The sequence below is a fragment of the Apis dorsata genome, unplaced genomic scaffold, assembly GCF_000469605.1.
Source record: "Apis dorsata unplaced genomic scaffold, Apis dorsata 1.3 scaffold_270, whole genome shotgun sequence".
Lineage (NCBI taxonomy): Eukaryota > Metazoa > Arthropoda > Insecta > Hymenoptera > Apidae > Apis > Apis dorsata.
This window is the reverse complement of record NW_006263548.1, coordinates 384,141-397,752: the sequence shown is the minus strand read 5'-3', so window position 1 is coordinate 397,752 and position 13,612 is coordinate 384,141. Positions and strand designations below refer to the sequence as shown.

The window sequence follows — 13,612 nt, the reverse complement described above, 5'->3', positions numbered from 1 at the left end:
CCGCCGTTTTTCGTATCTTGCTCTCCTTTTGTTTCTTTCTTTGATTCGTTATCTCTTTCCTCCACAAATATACAAATATAATTTTACAGCAATGATATAATGAAATGAAGAATAATAGTTTTTAATTTATATTTTAGTTGTATACATATTGCATGAAAAAAAACAAAAAACAGAAATTTTATTCGAATATTTATATTAATATTTTATATTAATTATATTCAATAATTTTTATATATATATATAAATTGATAAAATTAATAAATGAAACATGATTCGATAAATTAATTTACAATAAATATAATTAATATTTGCAATGATTATCCGCGAGCAAAATCCATTTTTGGAATACGAACATCGAATCGTATTAATAAGTCTAGAAACATCATTGAATTAAATGATAATGTCTATTGTCTCCTGGAATTCTATTGTCAATCCTTATTCCCTGCGACGATTAAAATCAGTGGCAGGAAATCGTATATACGGATTAAGCGTTATTCCGGTATTCTTTTGCGGGTCGATTATTATTTTGCATCCGATAGTTTATTTAAACGATTATTTTTTATTCAACGCGCGTTACAAAACGAATACTCCACGTCCTAAAAGGAATCGCAAAAAGAAAAAACAATAACCGCACGTGTGCCTTTTTTGCATATCATAATTATTCATCCGTTAATTCATCTTCCATGTCATTTCATTTTGTTTCCTTATCAATAATTAATGAAGATCTGGTTAAATACAAATAAATGCTAAAAAAAAAATATATATATACATGTAAACATAAATAAATATTAACAATGACTTTTAATTAAAGGGGGGGAAAAAAAAAAAAATTGAAATTTTCGCTTCCGAATATCGAAAGAAAGAAAGATCGAAAACTGAAACCTAACCTCTAAACCGAGGTGTGTTGCAAACCGTTTCTCACGACTTAAAGATAAAAACGTACGGAGGAATAAGTTGAGCGGTTAGTTTCCTTCTCCCATGGGCCGATACAAAGGGTATTACGGAAAGGTTTATTATCGTGTCACGTCACCCTCCCCCCTCCCTCCCCCCTCACTTTTTTGTAATCGAGATATCCAAAGCTGGTCGACGTTGCGAAGGATTATGAGACGCGTTTACTCATCCGTGCCGAGTTTCTCGAGCGTTCAACGTTGAATTAGCATGGGACTTTTTGCAGTGGGAACAAACCAGCAACGTAGGAATTTTACCGGTGGCCGTGTTTTTCCACGGGTCCCCGTCGTGGCTTCGTCCACCGGTGTACCGATTCGCGTCGGGGTTATTCCATCCTTTTGTATTTTAAACCACAATACGTCAACGATAAAATACGGCGATAAAGGAAAAGTTTGATGAATGAGTTTGAAAATCAATATAAAATTAATATATTCCTTTCTTAATCATTTTTTTTTTTTTAATCTTGGTATTTGAAATCTTGAGAAAGGGGATTTTCCAAAGAGTCAATCGATTCTTTTGATTCTTTTTTTTTTTTTGCTTAACTTTTATAATTAAATCATTAAAATTCGATGTCAATATGATTCAACATATTCATTATTATATAATAATATTTAAACTTATAATATAGTAAATTAACTTATAGCATTGCTAGTAAGATAAATTTCATTTCTTATTACTAATATAATTTATAAAAAATACAAGATATTTAAAGTTTATTAAAATATAAAACTAAAATAGTTGTAATTGATTTTTTGAATTGAACATTATTATTTAATCCCTTCATTCATCAAACTAAAAACTGGATGATTAGATTACTTTAATAGATGGTATTCTCGTCAACTCGATCATTGGACAAACTACAAATAAGTTAAATATTTAATTAATGTAAATTACCGCAAAGCATAAATTGGATAAATTAGTTGCACAATCCAAAGTTGTTTTCTGTTCGATGTATTTCGCGATTCTAGGTGAATCAAAATAAACATCGATTACTCTATCCAATTATTATGCCATAACTAGTGACCGTTTCTGGTAATAGTTTTGGAAATGATCCAAAATAGCATGTACCAGAACAGATGGGTAATCAAATTTCGTGTCATAACTCTTTGATTTAATAATTTGTATCCATCTTTTACATTAAATCAATATTTTTTCTCTACAAAGTTTGAAAAATTCGAAATCAAAATTTATTCAAAAAAATATTCACAAAAATGCTAATTTCAAAGTTTAAAAATCTTATCTTTATATATTTTACGATAAACCATTAATAAATTCCTATATTTGTCAACTTTGTATATAGTCATATAAATGATTGATTAAATAAAAAAGAAAATATAAAACGTATCTTCCATTGGCCTATATTTCACCAATCACGGTGCGAGCGAACGATTTGCACACATCGCACATTGAAGCACGGGTATGCATTAAACGGTATAACCCATATAACTGATCGCTAACCATCGTTAATGATGGGGACGCGTGTTAGTTACAATTAATGGTACACGCCGTTTCCCAGGCCCCGCAGGTATGGATATTTTGCAGCCGGTCTTCGCCCGTATTCAACGATCCGTTGATCATATATCGTTCTACCTCGTCGATCTTAATAAAAATAAATGGGGCGATCGTAATTTCGATAATAGCTGATAATTGGAATAAGCAGTATAAGCGCGCGATATAACAACAATGCTCTTATACAATGTGCGAAATATATACATCTGATTGTAATCAAATATTGTTTAATATTTTCTTTAAGAAAAATCAGAATACTTGCTTCGAGTTTAATTTATACAGCGGCGAGAATATAAATAGAGAAAGTCATAACATTAATTTATATTTGTAAAATTGTTTGTATTTTGATATATAAATGTGCAAAATGTTAATATATTCGTATCGATAGAATTCGTCGAATAGAATTTTTCATCAAGAATTTTTTATGTATATCAATAATAAAATAATTCTCATCTCCTTCCATGCTCGCTTAATCTAACCTAAACCTTAAATTATTTGTAATTTAATAAATGAGCATCGATATTTTTGTATTCCAATTTTGCATTTATTTTGATTAAAATTAATCCAAAAAGATGTTTCATTGAATATATTAACATGCATCGTATACTTTATATATCAAAAAATAAAAATAATTGTTTCAATATTTGATAACAATTAATCGTATCGATTAAATTCAAATATACCTATAATCATTTCGAAGTAGTTGCCAAAAATACTTACATAAGATGTGTCACTTATGTCTAACTAAAATCGCATTACTTTCAAACGAAGAAAAAGGAATTTCACGAATTTCCAATAAGATCGGTTGTATCGCTCGTTTGATCGTGTGGAATCCAAGCGTTTACCCGTTACCGCTAATGGTGACAGTACCAGTCGCATTATGGTGCTGCCGGTGTTGAGTGGCGAGAAACAGTAAAGTAGCGAACACGAGCATGCGACCAAGCGGCCTTCATTCGCTGCGACTCGGCGCTGTGGCGCCAAGCTGACCTATCTGTTCTACCAGCCACGGTTGTTCGGTTTGATTGCTTGACTTCCTCGAGAAACAGCAGCTTGACTGCACAACGTTTATCTTCTTCGTCGCTTGCTAACGTGAAATAATAGAACATTAACGATTTTCTAATTTTCTAATTTATTGGTAAACTCTCATTTGGATGTTTGTATCGTAACATGTTTTGAGGTTATGAAGTGATGCGTTCGCTTGCATTCGATCTATTCTTTCGAAATATATATCGTGAGATTTGAGGAATCGAGTGGCGCGAAAATTTTAAAAGAAATTACGAGTATATTAGATCGATGTGTAAAATGAAGCGAAAAAAAAACGAATTGAAGAAATCGAATGTATTTCTAAAGTATTTTATTATTTCGAGACTAAAGTCCTTTTTTTAATAAATCTCATTGAAATTATGAAGATATTGATTAAATTCTTTATAAAATAAATTTTTTACGAAAAAGAACGAATAATTAAAATCGAACAAAATATAAAAAATATTTTAAACAATTATAGATTAATTTAATTAAAATCTCAAAGACATTGACAACTTGACACTAATTATTTTACTAATCTAATGATTTTATCTATCAAAAGTAATCTTTATTTAGAGATTTATTTAATTAAACTTATCAAACTGTGAATATATTCATGCGGTAAGCATTTTTATTGCATCATACTTTTTCAAAAACATTGTCATTTGACAAATAAATCAAATTCATCGATTTTTCCCATTCTTAGCATATTGAGGAAACTTTTATTTTACTTTTTAGGATGATAAAGTTCATTTTCATGGTTTTACGACTCGTTAAATGACTTGCAATTTTGATCTTCAAAAGAATTGAAGCACGAAGTTCAGTAGCAACTTGATAACTATATAACAAACGCAATCATAACATAAAGATAAGCGAAAATTGACTCACTATGACATGGTTTAAGTCACGTTTGATAAAGAATTTTTAACTAAATGAACCAGCATTTTCCATAAAATTATTTGATTCATTTTCTCTGTATACAATTCTAAAAACGCGATTATAATCGTTTTATACAATGGATTACATCCAATAACTATGATAACGATGAAATAAAAGATATCAATCGAAGATCAGGAACCCATGTATCGATTCGAGTGTTTGTTCTTTATCTGATTATTTAATCGAGCGTACAATTTTTCTGTAATCGTTCAATTTCATAACATTACATAGCGCAACATAATTGCTTCGAAAAAAAAGATTGAATTAAATTCGAAATTACGTGATAAGTATCACTTTTTTTTCTGTTTATCATTTCTGTTTATCACTGTATATCATTTCTGATTTTTTTCTCAGATAATTCATCTTTATCATTACTTCTCATTTCCGCGTTATAATCCATTCAATATTTCATTAATATCACATCAACATAATTTTATAAATTCATATATAATACTCTACTCATCAAGAAATAAAATACGCATTTTTAACCATACATTTAAAAATTAATTCTCTTATCCTCCCTATCATTCATAAAAGAAAACGAAAAACAATCAATGATATTAAATACTATTGTTCATTGCTTTTTTTAAAATTATTTGTCAACATGGACATACAAATTCTATTATGTGATAAAAGACAAGTGAAGATCTAACGATGAGATGCAACCCCTCTCACATGACTTCATAATTGAAAATAATTATATCATTTGTACAATAGAATCCCATCTCTATTCACTTATTTTGAATATTCAAGACAATCATTTATATATGATATCAGAAACTTAAACCCAACTTCTTTAAAAAAAATAAGTTAAAGGATAGCCAATCCTAACAAAAAAGATCCCACGAGACATTTCTTTTCAGCAGTAAAAAGTTCCTTCCTATGCATTTCAATAAAATGAAACGATTCGAGAGAGAGAGAAAGAAAAAAAAAAACGAACACATTCATTGGAATGAACGAACGGTTTCTCGATCGATGTTCGAAGGGGGAAGCGATCCGCACGATGCATGATTTCTCTGACAATGACAATGCGCGTGGTTCGGTTGGTAGCGATGGTTGGATATCGAAGAACAGTAAAGCCAGGCAACAAGAGCATGCAACCGACCGGCCTTCACTCGGCTTGCCTCTCGGCCTGGTGGCGCCAAGCTGACCTATCTGTTTCCACCAACACACCATACAGCTCGCCTTTGCACATCGGCCTGTCTTGCTCGACTGGGCTGGTGTGCGCTCGCAGGAAAGTGCAGACGTGCTCGCGCAACCATGTTTTTCTCTATATAGCGTTTACACGTCGTGCAAGTAACGTCCGCTCCTCTCACGTGTGCGTGCGCCTCGAACGAATCGAGTACGATGTGCCGCGTGATCGTAAGCAATCGCCTCTCGGTCTACGTATCCCGCGAACTTCTTTTTTCTCGATCCAAGCAAGGTCCATCAATTACCTTCTATATACACACTGTTTCGTTCATACCGGGGATTATTTTCGCGTGAGATTCCACGGAATCCCCCATCCTCGCATTTCAATCGTGTTCTCACTCATCTTTTTTTCCTCCTAATGAATGATAAATATTTGAATAGCTTGATGATGTGGTCGTTATCGCGCGGTCATTTTTTTTATCGTGTACGAAGTCGATGAAATATCCGGAAACTTGATTATCTTTGACAGGATATAACAGTGATTGTAGAGTTGGGAAGAAGTATCAAAAGCTTTATCGAGTTGTTTTGATAAATACGACGCTATTGTCTGTAATAAAAAAAGAAAAATAATATTTCGATTTGTGGAAGTAAATACTGAGGATTTTCATAGGCAAAGATAAATATTTTTTTAACATTATTATTGATAAACGATAAAATGTCATTACCGGATACATTCTGCGACAAGAAGTCATTATATCTTACACCGTTGTGCATATAAGAGCATAGTTCAGACGTAAAATTACGTTTCATTTGTTTCAAAATAAAACAAGTTTATTCGTAGTCCTATAATAATGAAAAAAGCGGATATATCAAAATATCGTATCGATGATTTAACATAAATTTTATATAGGTTAAAAATAAGAAAGAAAAAAAGGTGGGAAAAAGAAAATGATACAAACGATGTTTACATATTGGAATTTCATAGTGTCCGGAAACGGAATCATCGCAACTCCAACAATTCCAACCGTCGATCTTGTATCTGTGATCACGACAAGGTCGAAAAGATCCGAAAAAGGACAGAAAAGCGGAACGAACAGATGAAGAAGGATTTATCGCATCTCGTTCCTCGATCTCTCTTCATGTCCATCGGGGGCCTCCCACTTTACCTTTGAGTTTATACGAACAGGCCACCGAAACCTGCTTTTCGACCGGTCGCCCTCATCTCCCCTCCTCTTTTCGAATCCCGGTAGCACCGGTCCTCTTCTTCTCCCGCAAAGACCACGGTACTTCGTCGTTGTGTCAAGTTCAATGCCACCGTTTTTCGTATCTTGCTCTCCTTTTGTTTCTTTCTTTGATTCGTTATCTCTTTCCTCCACCCCGATACTCTCGTCTCAATTTCATCTTGTTTCCTTCGTATATATTTTTCTTCTTCGTCTTCTGCACTTCTATCTAATTCTACAATTTTTGTATATCTTTTTATTTTACCGGAATGATAATGTATGCAACATGCAATTTTGTGAAATTACCGTTATTATAGCTGTTCCACTGCTTTTACCGCAACTCTTCATATTGTTGTTTTGCAAAGTTCAAATTTATATAGGTTAATCCTTAAAAATTATCATTAAGAAAAATTACGTTAAAAATGGAATTTATACGAAGTAAAATTTCACACATGATAATATGTAACTTTTAGAAATCGAATGTATAGAAATCCATATAAAAAACCATGTAAAATTAAGATCCTCCAATGAATCAAATTTCATCTCCTTTTTTTTACAATCAAATACAAATTGATAATACACATCGATGATATATCAATTTTCTAACCTCTAACGCTCGTTTTGACAGTTTCTCTATTTTCTTCAACAGCGCCACCTCTTTTCACCATCTTCCTACCTACGTGCCTTCTCCTCTTGGAATTTCCGTTTTTGCTAGTTCTACGCACACCTTCTCGTTCGACAAACTGCTTACATCTTTTTCTCAGTGTCCGGTTCTTTCTCTTCTTCCGGCTGGCTACCATGCGTCAAAGCCTCTTTCGTACGTCATTGATAGCCAGCTGGGCAGCTGGCGGGCTACCGGCTACCATAATCGCTCCTCTGTCTGCGATTCGTTGCTCGCATCATGTGTACGTTTACAGCAGCGCCAAACGAATGCGGCGGGGTGTGAAGGAAATCGAAACGACGATTCGAGAAGATCGCGTTCGCGTGGCGAGTCTCGCATTTTTGATCGAGATAATGCGCCACGACGTGACCAAGTGATTTCAATGTTTATGCATTGCGTTTGGAAATTTCTGCGATTCATATTTTTTTCTATTCTATTGTTGAGTCTACGATTATTTTTGTTAATGTTGGTATAGAAATGAATGTTTCGATTGATCTTTGAACATTTGTTTGAAAGTCGATAACAAAACAACCATTTTCACATCATAAAAAACTAACTACTTTGTGTTTATATTGATGCAACATTGTAATTATCATTTGTTATCACTTCAGATGTTGCAACGATATTTTATATTTGATATCTTATTATATTGTTAGTTTTTCTTAATGTGTAATTTTTTTTTAGAGCATTCCAAAGATATAAGTCGATGAATTCATTTTATAGGTTATATTTTATAGGTTTCATTTTATAAGTGAAAATAAAAGAAGACTGAAAATTTTTCATGAAATTATTTCACTTATTTAGCTTATAAGCTTTTCATAAACTGTTCTCGTATTTTGCTTTGTGTTAAAAATTTTAAATAGATATAACAACTAATAAAAGGAAAATACTACGAAGTAAACATTAAAGTATATGAGATAATCAATCCGGAAATGATAATAATTTTTCAGATATATGATATCGACCGATTGCAATATTGCATCAATGATATGATTTAAAACTTCTTGTGATGTTAGATGCGTTGCTTTGTTCTTTTATTATCAAATCTATTATCGCATTAACAACAATAAGAAGCTAATATACCGATATACCACTATAATAAATCGACGTATATGTATCGAAAATAACGGTAATTTTAAAAATTCTTACACAAAAGTTTATCGAAAAAGTTAATTGTTTCCTTTTGTCCATTATTCTTCTCGGTGTATTCTTCACTTAATAATTATTAAGAGTTTTCTGAATAATGAGTAATATGTGTGGAAAAAGGGTCGACATCGTTAAACGTCGCAATTGAAAGAGAAATAATGGCACGGTTTGCTTGGTTTTCAGTTCACGTTGAATGGGTGTTGTCGGCGAAACGGTGCTGTTATATGTCTTACTGTAAGAATGCTTTTTTTTGCCTATATAATCGTTGGCTGCCTGACACGAGAGTTATCACAACGGCCTACCGGTGATCCGGAGCGGCGTCGTCGTCAACTCACGGAAATGTGGCGCCAAGATATTCGTTACAAATACATTGCCATTTAAAAAATTTGAATCATTAACATTTCTCAGGAATTCGTAATAAAACATTAGGTTAGAATTAAAAAATATTACAGAAGTATAGAAGAAAATAGAAATTAAGGTTAAGTTAGGTTATGTTATAATTTCGAAAAATTTCAGAATTTATTTGAAAATTTTTATAAGCATATATTCAAAAAAATATTTATATATTTCAGGTAAAAATCTTATTAAAATATGATTTGAATAATGATATTCGTAATATCATTATGTTTGTATTAAATTATAACTTCAATATTTTATCGATGTATGTTTCACATTCCCTGGAACTAAGACGTTAAATAATAATTTACAATGCTATCACATATTAGCTATCACATATTCATGAAGATTATCCGCAAATATGATTAAGAAAATTTGAATAAATAAAATGAAGAAGAAGAGAAGGAAGCAGGAAATATAAAAATGTTTTCCTCGAAGTGAACGCAGGACATTTCTGTTCGCCGTACATGTTATATGCACAGTATATACGTGTTATCACAGCGATTTACAAGTTGGATCCGTGGCAGTACAGTCATTGCAATTACGGAAATAGGTGGCCGCGTTGGTACACGTAGCTATGGAATTTTCATTCAAGCCGGCAATTAGTATTCCAAATGTTCTTAGCATAGACTTTCAAAGTGTGTCATTGAAATTCCTGTTAAAACTCATAATATTCTTTTATCACATAGCAGTGGTAGTAATATGTACATGTGAAATAACAAGTTCACATATAAGATGCAAGTACTTTTCTAACCTCCAAAGAATGCATAAAATATAATTATATGATATAAGAAAAGGAATAAATATTTAATATAATTTGTTGTGTATTACCTTTGTATATCTTTGTACATCTTATATATTTTATTTATTTTATTTTTATATATTTTTTATAATTTTTGCAAAAAAATTTTTTTATTCCAATGAACTCCTATTTACAAATCGTATTAGCCATTTAAAATTAATTTCGATAGACGAACATTTTACGACATTTATTATCGAATATCAGTTTGCACTTATAGATTTATGCGATCGTTTTTTTCAACTCGTTATTCTTGATTTTTCTTTCATTGACTGAAATAATAATATCAAACCATAAATTTAACGATTAGTAAATTAAACATAGATTAAAGCATCAAGAATGGAATAATAATTTTTTATTAAAAAAAAAAAACTAATTATAAATAATTTTTAAAAATCCCTAAATCAATATAGACTAGAACATAAATTAGATAACGTGAAACTAAACTTTATACACATACTTGGAAATTCAATTTAGGAATGGGATATTCCATCATTAGAGATAACAAGATACCAAAGTCTTCCCAAATTAACATCCATCTTCTGGAAGCATATGCGACTCTTGATATACTGAAGTATATTAAGAATCTCCCTTCCTTCCAAAATTGTTTGCATAGACAATTCTATAAACGTAATTACATTATGTTACATTTATTGAAATCCTGCATAATCGATACTGAATGTACATATGGTATTTTAATTAATTATGCAATAACTAAATGATGAATATATTTCTATCATAAATAATATTGAAAATAAGCACATAATATTTTTGCAATAAACTATCAATATATATAAATATATGACCAAAATTATTATATTAATGCTTGATTGTTATTATTTAAAAATCATAATGGAACTCGATATATGAAAACTTGCTTTCAATTTATTACTTTGAATCTTGTTTCTGATAACGCATCATATACGTTTCTAACTCCTTTGCTAATATATATAGTTTTATATATATATTTTTTGAATAAATCTTTGAAATAAATAATTTTACTAAAAGCTTTTTGTACATTTAAATATGCATTCTTAGCAATGCAATTATTTTTTATTTATCCACATATTTATTTTTCATGATGTTTTATTAATAAATCAAACAATTCGAATTTGATAAAAATATTTATATTTACAAAAAATGCTTTTATCGTATTATGATATTGACACTCGAATTTAATCAAACTAAAAGGATAATTTTATTATATCACAAATACAAATCTAAAAAATTTTACTCTAAACTTACAACTTATATCAACAAATTAATTTTTTCAGAATGAACTATAAAACTAAAATATTTTTTCTTCAATTCTGGATAACAAAAATTCAATATTACAAAATTCAAACCTAACCTAATTTCAAATCCATCCTTGAAAAACATCTAAAACTATAATCTAAACTCTATATGTATTCCAATAATTTTGAAAAATTATATAAAACAAACGAATGAACTGTATAAAATATCTGTATTAAATATCTAAAATGAAATACTCTCAAATTACGAAAATGCGTGAAAAGAATAAATCTAACCTCTATAAACGCAGTTATACGAATCGCGTAAGATACGAGTCGAAATGACGAAAAAAGAATTTTTCTTTCGGTCGTTGAATTTTGATCGTTAGAGTAACGTCGAACCACCACCGTTTTAATCCTATGCCGACGTACCGTCTGGCTTGACGGAATCGACAAGAGAAAAATAAACGCATTCACCGTAGCGAACTGAGCAACAGTCGTGATGGTTTCGTCGTCGAGGTCCACTTTCGGTATGCAAGAAGAGAACGCGGCACGAACGCGCGTCTATATTAAACTCGGTCGATGCTCGTGTGAGTGCGTGAGCCTGTCGGTAAGCTTGCAAGCACGAGCAGCCTTTCCCATTTAACCCGAATCAACCATTTTCTTAATGGCAATGTTCGATTTGGCATCTACGATCCTCCTTCAATTCTAATTTCTTTTATTCTTTAAACTCTCTCTAAGATTGGAAATAAAATATATAGGTATTTCATTTTAATTACGAAAGAAAGAATATCGTTATGACACATTGATTTTTAATAGGTAGCATTTAGATTATATAATGTGATTATTAATTTTTCCTTTTTTTTTATATCTTATTTTTCTTCAAATGGAAGATTGAAAATAAAATATTCATATAAATATTTCGTTTCGATATAAAAATATGAATATATGGTGATATACATTAATGAATAAGATATAGGTTATGTTTATAATTAAAGTGATTTTTTTTTAGAAAATATTCTTTTTCTTTTTCGTTTTTTTTATAAAAAAAACGTTTTAATGTTAATATTTTGTTCTATACTAATGAAAAACATAATGATTAAATAAAAGATGTCTAGAAATATAAATTGTTTTGTAATTACTAATTTACGAGCCAGAGAACGGGAGTGATTTAGAAAATCTATCTTAGTTATCGTTTTATTTTTTGATTTCTGATAAAAAGAAACTCGATTCCGGTAAATGAATCTATGATTCATGTTATTAGAAAAATGATTAAGGTAAGCATCAGCTTTCGAGTTTTATCATTCTTCGATATTATATTTTTTTTACTTTTTTTACTATTATCTATCATATCATTTAGCAAACTTATTCAGAATTTTTAGCCGACAATTTCCGCAGATGAGTCACGACTTAGAATTACAAACTAGTTGGACAATTTCCAATTTATTAAGAACACTTCTTTGCGAAAATCAGATATATATATACGACGAGGAATAATTGGATTAAAATTTTATCGTAAATTCTACATACGTCAAAGTATTATTATATTTTAAAGTAATTTAAAATTTGAAACGCAATTAATTCATCCAAAATATTCCTAGAAATATTTTTTTCCATAAAAAAAACTAAAGTCATTCACAGTTGTGACATAGACATTTCATATTCTCAAATTATATGGAAAAAACCCATTCGATAATCATAATATCACATATCGTTTTAACTACTAGATATTGAAATAGGTTCTATTCATTTATGACGTACAATTTAGTTAGATAGCCGATATAAACTTCGACTCGCCCGATTAAAACGGAAACAAGTCGTCAACTACCGGATCGTACGTCATAAATGAATAAAAACTATTTTAAGATTTGGCGAATTTGATACGGCGTCAAACTTTTTTCATATATTCCAGAAATATGGAAAGGAAATCTTGTGTATCGAACAGTGACGCTAGTGACAAAAAATAACTAGATCTTTTCCCCAAGAAATTTTAACGCTAATTTGATACCGTTACGGTTTATACGCAACGTTAAAGCTCTGGAGCTTACAATTTTCCTCAAAAGGAAATTTTTCCTCATTTTCCTGAATACCTGTGATATGACTTTTTATTTATTTATTCATTTACCAACCAAATAAATAAATAAAAAAAATTTTTCAATTTTTCTATCCATCATCGAAAAGTTTTAAATAATATAACCAATAAATCCATAATAGCCGACAATGAATTAGTGAGCAAACAAATTTGTTTTTAAATTTCTCTACATAATTACCCGTGATTAGGCCATAATAAGCAAACATCTTAGGCTAATAACAAAGCTTATTTACATCGTCCAAGGCAATTGTCGATATATCATTCCGTAACAACAACGATTCCAAGGAAGAATGGGACTTCATTTGTACGCTTTATGTAATTTTGTCGCGATGCGATGTCCCGTGAATGTGAAACGATATTCTAATGTGTTTAGAGTTTCTTCTTTGAAATTAATGAAATTAATCTAACAAGTAATAATAATAATAATAATTAGAAATAATAATTATGAAAATAATTTTTCATAATTTTAAAAAAATTTTTTTTTGTACGTTGAATTAAACAGTGTTACACCATTTT

The 13,612-nt window shown here is 30.4% G+C and overlaps 1 protein-coding gene and 2 long non-coding RNA genes across 3 annotated transcripts in view; all 3 read right to left on the bottom strand.

The window, feature by feature from the left end:
* Positions 1-13,612, bottom strand: part of LOC102674392 (dual 3',5'-cyclic-AMP and -GMP phosphodiesterase 11-like) — a 40,595-nt gene that overhangs the window by 13,880 nt on the left and 13,103 nt on the right. The window lies entirely within an intron of this gene.
* LOC116185768 lies at positions 5,827-7,368 on the bottom strand. Its single transcript, XR_004150676.1, has 2 exons — positions 7,077-7,368; positions 5,827-7,005 (listed from the first exon to the last, which is right to left on the bottom strand). It is a non-coding gene; the product is annotated as an uncharacterized LOC116185768 (long non-coding RNA).
* Positions 10,014-11,763, bottom strand: LOC102674262. Its single transcript, XR_421939.2, has 3 exons — positions 11,302-11,763; positions 10,220-10,394; positions 10,014-10,044 (listed from the first exon to the last, which is right to left on the bottom strand). It is a non-coding gene; the product is annotated as an uncharacterized LOC102674262 (long non-coding RNA).